This window comes from Lepidochelys kempii, chromosome 2, assembly GCF_965140265.1.
Source record: "Lepidochelys kempii isolate rLepKem1 chromosome 2, rLepKem1.hap2, whole genome shotgun sequence".
NCBI lineage: Eukaryota > Metazoa > Chordata > Testudines > Cheloniidae > Lepidochelys > Lepidochelys kempii.
The window spans coordinates 184239033-184248917 of NC_133257.1; positions in this window are offsets into that span (position 1 = coordinate 184239033).

Genomic DNA, 9885 nt, shown 5'->3' on the forward strand with positions numbered 1-9885 from the left:
ATTCTTTATTGAGACAAAAGAGAGTGCCTAACCCACAAAATTCCATTAATAATTATCTGATTGCAACTGCATTTACCTTTGGACAAAGTTCTCCATTTAAATCTTTACTATGGGGAATTTCCTATCAAGGTCTTGTATAGTAATATTTTATAGTCCAATTATATGTATTTCTCTATCACCTTTACTATAATAGTAATTCTCCTGTGGTGCTCTGGGTCAACCAAACATAACTGCAGTTGTAATCATCATCACCACATTTCTGCTAGTAGTACAAAGTATGTACTATAGTGGTATGTGCCATTCAAAAATGAGAGCTGACTCTCATTCAAATAGGGAAAGAGTGCCATTCCCCTATCACTCCAAATGGCTAGATCTCTCATGGACTGTATGTGATCTTCTTAACCACACCTACTTTGCTACTGCTTATCACTTACACACTTTTTTCCGCTAACTGTGACAGTCTATATCCCTATGCTCACCTTTTTTACAAAACTATAGTGGATCTTATTCAAAGTATACCATGTGAGGGTCATTTGAAAACTCACAATTTGCCGATCATTATTGTCCTGTTAAAATATGTGTGTAAATATTGTATGTAAACTTACAAGATTCTACTATATGATGTTATTAACACATATTCTAAATCAGGGGAAACAGCCACAAATCAATTCCTCAGAGACAAAAGGCAAACTGATGCCTCAGCCAAGTGTCAACAAAATTAAATGGACTATCACCTGGTTAAGCGGCCACTCTTTGGCAGGAAAAAGAACGTGAGCAAGAAATTTACATCTTGGCAATGAATAGCTGGAGGTTCCTATCTCCATAGACTGGCTGTCTACTAAACCTCAGCTACAGATTATTTTCAAAGAAAAAGAGAGCTACAAGAAAGGAGAACAGAGGCCCCAAAAGATCTGTCCCTTCATCTCTACTCACGATATCAACAACACCTGAAGGACAAGGAAATTAACACTGAACTCGGGGAGAGAGCCTGGTTGAAAGGATTCCAGCCAGTAAGACTGCTAAAGCACACGGTGAGAGAACCTTTGCTTTAAATTCACTTAACTTGTTAAGTTAGGTTTTAGATGTGTTTTAGCTTTTGTTTACATTGTAACCAATTCTGACTTTGATGCCTCATTATTGATAATCACTTAAAGCCGATCTTTCTGTGGCTAATAATCTTGTTTTATCTACACCAGTGTGTGTTTGTTTGGGGAACTCCATTGGAGATATCAAGGTTTGTGCATATAATTTTCTATTAATGAAATGACAGACATCATATGAGCTTGTACTGTCCATGAGAGTGCTGGGTAGTACAAGATGCACATTTCTAGAGGAAAGTCTGGGACTGGGAGTCTGCTGGTGTTGCCCACAGCATCATTCATGGATTGCTGGTTGCCTGGCTATAGTACTTATATAATATAGCTGGGGGTGATTTACATGCTGGAGGCTGTGTGTGAGCAGACCAGGAGTAGTTGCTCTCACAGCAAAGCAGTGTAAAAGGCACCCCGGGTTGGAGAACTGAGGTGACACAGTTGTCCATCAGTCCAGATTGTACCCTGGGGAATGTCATACTGACACAACTTAAAGGTCCAATCTACAAGCTCTCAGTGTACATGGCTGTCCAGCTGAACTCAATAGGAGTACTGTGTTCAGACAGTTTTCATGATATCCATTTTTATTGTCTATTTGTATTGTGTTAGCCCCTAGGAGCCCCAGACATGGACTAGGACCCCACTTTGGTAAGCTCTGTGCAAACACAGAGCAAAATGACAATGCCTGCCCCTAATTGTTTACCAATTGTATTGAGGCTTTAACCTAAACTAGAAAATTGCACCAGGTGAATTAAAACCAATCTGGTTAAACCAATTCAAACCAAAAACTAAATTGACATAAGCAAATTTTAAACTGATATAAGTGTATCTATACCAGGGGTTTGCAGTGGTTTCACTAGATCCATTTCATAATTAATTTAGTTAAACCAGTGAAATTTTCTAATTTACACAAGGCCTGGGGTTCCACTCTGCAGCACACATTTTTATTAGCTTCCAGTGTTTGGTAAATATATACAGAGTATTAGTATAGTATACAGAGTATAGTAGCAGTACAAAGATGGCTGGTATTTTACATAGTGTAAAAAGTAAGGAAAACTGGTAAAAATCACTTTTTTTTAGATCACCTTTTGTTTGACTGACAGCTAGTGGTGCCTCCACCACCTTTGGTTTCCTTATAGACAGGCTGACAAAGGCAGCATCAAAACTAAAATGCACAAGTCAGTAATATAAGGTGGTAACTCCCATACCACCATAATTCCATTGACATTTATGGACATGGTTAACTTTAAGCCCGTGAGGTGTCTCATGCATGCCCGTGGGACTACTCATGTGAGTAAAATTTCTGCATGTGCATAAATGTATAACATGATCAGAGCCTTATTCCTCAAGCACAGAGCAGGACAAATGCAAAAGTAAACTTAAAAGTTTCTACAGAAAATTTTATACCTACTACAGTTACAAGTAACATAATTATTAAAACTGAATAACAACAAAAAAAAACCTTTGCCTTCCAGTTTATTTATTTTGTGCATTTGTCAGCATTTTGTGTACAGTCAGTTTCACTGTTTCCCCTCATCGTCTGTCAATTTCTCACTGAAAAGACTCTTATAAACAGGGCTTTGGAGCTGTGCTCCGGCTCCGCTCCAGTTCCAGGCAAAAACCTGCTGCTCCACTGCTCCGGAGCTGCTCCGCGCTCCAGCTCCAGGCTCTGGTCCAAAGCCCTGCTTATAAACATGAACAACAAGGAGTCTGGTGGCACCTTAAAGACGAACAGATTTATTTGGGCATAAGCTTTCCTGGGTAAAAAACCCACTTCTTCAGATGTATGGAGTGAAAATTACTGATGCAGGCATTATATATTGACACATGAAGAGAAGGGAGTTACCTCACAAGTGGAGAACCAGTGTTCACAGGGCCAATTCAATCAGGTGGATATAGTCCACTTCCAATAATTGATGAGGAGGTGCCAATTCCAGGAGAGGGAAAGTTGCTTTTGTAGTGAGCCAGCCACTCCCACACCCTAACTGAGGAACAAGTAAAAACCTGGGAAAAAGTAAATGTCTAGGTTTGTGGGTGTAGGGTGGCAGGAAGGTTTCCTAATTCCAGTAGAGGACATTCCTACTTGGCTTATCTTCCTGCTTCTAGAATCATAACCTCCAGGGCCATCCCTAGCCATTTTGGTGCCTTACGCAGCCTCCACGGGGAAAGGGGGGGCTGGCCCCAGGCCACCACGGCGGGGATGGCTTGGAGGAACAGAAGGGAAACCGTCCCTCAGCACAATCCAGCGGGGCGGAGCGGGCTGGGGCTGGGTCGCTCCACTTCCTGCCGCCCAGCGAGTGCAAGACAGCCCCAACCCCACACTCCCTGGGAAGTGGAGCGACCCGGCCTCAGCCCGCTCTGCTCTGCTCCCCTGGCTCCCAGCCTTGAGGCTTGGGGGACAAGGGGAAACCACCCCCCAGCACTCACCGGCAACATGGCTGGGGGCCAGGTCACTCCACTTACCACCACCTGGTGAATGCAGGGCCCTCAGCCCCTGCTGCAGTCCTCAGGGGAGCTGGGGTGGAGCAGGGGCAGGGGCTATGGGGAAGAGGTGGAGCAGGGGCTGGAGTAACATGCAGCTGCGTAAGGCACCAAATTTCCTGGTGCTCTATGCAGCTGCCTACTTTGTGCATGGGTAGGAACAGCCCTGCTCCCTCCTTGGCTTTTGTTCCAATTGCAGCCCATCTCCACTGGCTACTGAGTACCCATCCTTGCCTTGGAAATGTGTAGGTTGTGTTGGAAACTCGGGGTGGGGATAGGTTAAAGAACTGGGATGGGAGCCAGCAGCAGGGTAAGGTGAGTAGAGAGCATGAGGCTGACACGTACAAGTTAGGGAAGGACAAATCAGGGAGGTGAGTAGAGAGCATGAGGTTGACACGTACAAATTAGGGAAGGACAAATCAGGGAGGTGAGTACAGAGCATGAGGCTGACACGTACAAGTTAGGGAAGGACATATCAGGGAGATAAAAGAGGTCTCGGTCTCTTTTTCTTAGGAGAGGGAAATGAGACCCCTATTCACTTGTAACTCATTAAGAATGTGACTTGTGCTTACAAATTAGAGAAATTCACAGTCAAAGATATTAGTTGACCTTTAAAGTGTGCTGTTGAGTATGCATACTGCAACCTACATATTTTAGGTGTAAATTATACTGCAGTCTATATTAAGTGTAGCCTGTATACAGTATAGCTTATGTTGCAATATATTTTAACATAGGCTGAAACAGTCCAGACTGGTGCTCCGCTGGTTCGTCTGCATGTGCTTGGGTGTGTTGGAGCTAGAGGGTCTGGGGGAAAATAGTGCTTCAAATCTCCCCATAAGTACGTAATGCTCTTCATTTTTCTCCAATGCCATGGGGCCAGTTCCTTTATATTGGCATTTCTGTCTCTACACTGCTATATAGAACATGGAGAGCAGGGAATAGAATATCAGTTACAAGGAGGACAACAAAAGCTGACCTAGTGTCTTTGAAGCAGCATTATGAATACTCCTGGCACTACTGGCAGAATCATGAGTTACTTGCTCTCTCCTGTACAAGATGTCCTAAATGATTAGAGGATTTTGGAGGTAGAGGGTGGATTTAGTAGGACTGAAGGTTACAGAACAGAGAGCAAGAAGAATGAGATACTAAGAGCAAATGGAGAACTAGAAGTTATTTCCTGTATTGAGAAACTTGTTGCTGCAAAAAGTAGCAGGGTGATTCATTGAAAGAAACTGTTTCGGAGTCAGTGTTATCCTGCTGCCCCAGTATTGTGATAGAGTGGTTACTAAAATATATTCTATAGCACTTTTCACAAGATTAAGTATATTATCTGGCCATATTCCAGTTTGGATAATTATAGCCTATTCTTTCACCTGGATAGGGTAGCCACCATTTTCTGTTCTTAATTGGAGTGTTCCTGTACACAGCTGAAGAGCTGCCAGCTTCCATGACGGAGAGGTTGTGTTTGAGTGAAGGGTGAAGTAATCCCTGTACACTACCTTGGATTAAAGATACTACATAAATGCCATCAATATTATAATTACTGTACTCTGAAGTTAGTATAAAATGTCATCTTATACACAGCAACATGTTTAGTGTGTTACCTGAGCAATATAAAGTAATCCCACATTAAGCAATGATGTATAAAATATCTAAAAATATTCTACATTTGTGGGAAATGATACATACTGTCATGTCAATAGCCTTTCATGTAAAAGGCAGTACATTCTGCAGTCCCTGACTTAGTTAAAGGATACTGTACTATGCACTAATAAGGGACTTGATCCAACTCCTACTGAAGTCAATAGGGAGTTAGTTAAGGCCAAATTCAGTATTTTCATGCTTTTCTAGGAGTTAGATTGTGAGTTCCTTACCTCACTTCACAAAGAGCTCCACTGAAATTACACTATTGAATGTGGGCAAGGAGTTCACAATAGGTTTATATCTCTCTCATCTACAGTATTTAACAGCTAACATAGGCCATTACTGCAGCATTTATATTTGCCTTAAAATAGCTCTACTAAAGGCAAATACAACTTTTACATTTATTGCTTCATCTGTGAAGGATAAATTGAAAAATCTCTGCAAGCAGTACTGCTCATGTCAGCTAATTAAGGGTACAATTCTGGTCCCATTTAAATCAGTCACAATTTGCCATGTACTTCAGTGGACCACTAATGTAGAAATGACTCTCTTACTGTGGGCTACACTGGAAAGTATGGTCCTAGTTCAGAAATGTACTTAAGTATTTGCCAAACTTTAAACACAGTAATCCTATTTTGGGATACTCCTGTGCTTAAATTTAGGCATGTGCTAAAGTTAGTCTCAAGCTACACTTGCCTTTCTATAGCTGAATACTGAAAGAATTACAATTTCAATTACTACCTTGGCAACTAATGTAGGCAAAGTATTCATACATGTGGCTTCCTGCCAGTCTAATTTGATTTTAAAAACACTATCTTGAACTTGAAACAACTTTCGGGAAGTCACAAGAAAGCCAATCATTGGGAGATTGATATAAATTATTAATATGGCTTTCAGCACTGCTTTCCAAACCCACAACTCCAATTACTTTGTGAAAAATGTATGAGTTTGCTGAAGGCTAGATCTTTCAAACCAATCATCTGTTGCAAATATGATGTGACATAAGAAAAAGCAACACAGCATATGCAGTATTTTGGATCTTTTTTATGTTATGAAAATTTCTGGAGAAGATTTACCATCCATAATATTTTAATTTTCATATGTCTTATTCTGAGTGTTGTCAAAATAACTTCATCTCTTACAAAGTATCTCTAGTTTTCTTGCTAGATAATATTAAAAATTGAAGCAATTACTCCAGAAAAGAGGGAAAAAATGACAGTCCAAGAAAACAAAAACAGAAACTGAATACTATAGTAGACTATCCTAACAAAAAACAAACATTGACCAAATAAGACAGACTGTTGACACCTAGGTTTGATTGCAATCAATATTCTTTTCACAATTTGATAAATACAGTTCATGGAATGTTATACTTATTCTATACTCACAGTTCTAACTCCTGCTATGTACAATCAGACAGTGTCATGTAGCTATTAAAACTGGGTTACAGTATACCATATGTATATGTAGACAGGAGTCAGCTACTTTCTGTTAATTTATAGGAGCACTTCCTGCTAAGTAATATACTTTGATGTGGTGGCGTACATCAGAAACAACTGCCTAGAATGTCTTATTGCTATTATAAAATAGAATTTCTATGTAGAAACAAGGAAAACCTGCATATTTACAGGGCTTCATCAGCTTGCAGATGACAATTAGGTCAATAGCAAAACTCTGTGTTTACAAGTGTGACTTGTTACACCAAGCAATTAGTAAACAAAAGTGACTAATTTGAGAATGAGGGAAGGATTTTGAATCTTATATTAGGTGGTATTTAGGAAAAAGACAGTTTGGTTAAATAGAACATTTTCTTTCTGAGTAGACAGATTGTGGATCCTCTGGTCCTGAATCTTCACCACTTTGCAGTTCGTGTAGTCCTTTACATCTCTGTAAGTGTGTACAAAGTGAACACAGAACACTACACTTCTGACTTGGCGGTATTTAACTCCTCTGAAAAATGGGTATAAATGACCATGCAAGCTGCAAGGCCACGGAAAATCAGACCCTCTGTGTTCCAGCCGTTTGAAAGTAATTTGGTTTTTAGTTCTATGTATGGTAAAATGAATTCTAACACTAAAATTAAAAGTTATGGCACTAATTGTACAGGAAGCACACAAAATGAGAAATAATAGCAAGGAAATTGTGGTTCTGATGGGAGAAACTGGGGAATTTCTTTTATATAATACTGTGGCTCAAAGATACATGCAAGCCAGATATAAAGGAATTTGGAATCGATCCTGACCAGTGGGAAATTTTGGCAAGTGTTCGTAACAAGTGGTGCCATTTTCTCCATCCAGGCATCAAAGTCCATGATAGGAGCTGGCTCCTACAACCTGAAGAGAAAAGATCCCGTAGGAAGCAAGCAGCTCCCAATCAAGACCCACATATTTGCAATTCAGTCACATGAGACATTGCAAACTAGCTACATCATAGGCTGCAATTCCCACTGTCTCTCACAGACGAAAGGATGCCAACACCTAGTGGTGGTTGAAAGAGCTTTACTACTTCAAAACAAAAGGGACTTTTATCATCAAAGCTAAAAGAAGACAGCATTTGTGTTTTATTTGGTATACTTTCAACTTTTAATATTATATCTAGGTGTTGTGACTGTAAACTACCACTGGTGGCGGTGTTTCAGAAGAATGTAATTGTTTTACCTTGTCACTATTATAAAGGCAAAATTATGTCAATGACAACACAGGAAAGAATTTAAATATACTAATGGCATGAACTGTAAAAATATAGTAACTCAGCTCCCTTGTGAGTGTATATAGTGTGCACTGCTACCATATAATATTTAGCAATAACGTGCAGCATTACACAACGTGTACAATATGGCTGACAATGTTTGCTAGGGAAACCACACCTTTACAATTTCATAATGTATATTTCAATTCTCACCCACAGTGTTGAATTAACATAGACTTGGGAAAGGGGAGGGCGGATTTGCAGTAAATTCCCTTTTTTAAAAAAAGGAAGAAACAAAGAATCAAAAGGCTTAATTAATTGTCATTTAAATAAAGGTCATTAAGGGACTTGTGAGGAAAAAAGAGGGTTGTATTTGTGAAGGTGTTCAAAGAAAACCAAGATCTAAAAAGAAGAGTGGAAGTTGCTAAGCATGCTGAAGATTATCCTAAGAACTGCAAGAATATAGGCATCATCACTGGTTGCGAAGTAGATTGAAACAGAACTGTCAGGGAGTATTGCTCCCCCAAACTGGAGAGGCAGGGGAACTGTGTGCAAGTTTAAGTAAGAGTGTGTAGCAAAGCTAAAAGCAACTTACAACTCCCTCACATTTTTCTAACTTGGATAAATAGTATACCCCCTCCTCCTTGATTAGTGCAGTTAGGACTTCCCCTCCTGTTTCAATCTACTTTAATCACTGGAGCTGCATGTAGGAACTGAGGTGTAGATGGTCAGGCCTAATCATTACAGCCAGGGGAGCCTGGAACCATGGTCAAGGTCAGATGCCAAGCCAAAGGTCAGAGCTAGAAACAGTCAGGTGCCAAACCAGAATCAGCATCAGGGATAGGGTGTAGGAGCAAGGACCTGGAGTGAGGCAGGAAAGCAGGAACTGGGAACAGATAGGGAAAAGGAGGACAGGAACAAGCTGGCAGGCAGGGCTCAGGGTCCATAAGAGCAGCAAGCCAGGGTTTCCTCTAGTTGCTCAAACTACTTCATGTGCCTCTTTTTGGTTTAAGTAAAGCTTCTCAGCCAACCAGTAGGGCTGGATGTCTCACCCACTCGGGAACTTCCTGGGCAGCCCCTTTACAAGCTAGAGCTTTGCTGCCCTTCGACTCCAGTCATACAGGTATGCTGATGGGTGGCAGCTGTGGTCAGAATACTGACTGTGGGGGTGGGTTGGAGGCCTGTGATGCCTCACACCGCATTGTCTCCCCGGCACTTTCTTTGACCTTAGGCCACCACCATAAAGAACAAAGCATATGGTGCCATAAGGCGCACACATCCTTTACTTCTGCAATGAAGTTAGCTAGTAATTAGATTCTACCTTAGCTAATAGTGAGGGTCTCTTGAGCAACTTTAATGGTCAATATTTAATAGTTAGGTAGTCTAAAGGGGTAAGCAAGGGACCTGAGTCCAAAAGAACAAAGAACTTGTTGAGGGGGTACAGCCAGTGGGGATAGAATAGGTGGAGCTACACCAATGCCTAGAGATAATGAGCTTTGTACACAGAGATAGTAGGCTTTTCCTGTTGGGATGAGCTAGGAGACATTAAGTGAGCCCACGGGGTTACTCAATGTAACTAAAGGAGCAATTCACTTAAAATGCCATTAGCACTTAGAGAGGACCAGGGCACTACCCGACTCTTAGCAAACAAGACATGCACTTTTAACTCAGCTTCCCTATCTTCTTGCACAGGTGTTTAGGGAATAGACACAAGAATGGATGCTTGGGAGAATACCTTTGGGAAGGTTGGGTTTCCATGTAGGGTCACAGCATCAGATAGAACCCCAAGCTGGGAGTTATTCTTGTTAGTTTCTGATTGTGTGACTTCTTTTTATTCCTTGCTATAAATACTATCTCTTTAAAAGAAGACCTTACTGACTGTGACCTTTTTTCTATTAAGTTATTCCATGGTGACTTATTCCAACCATTTAAACATCCCAATTGGTGAAGCTACAAAAATATACCAACTGCTAGAGATAGT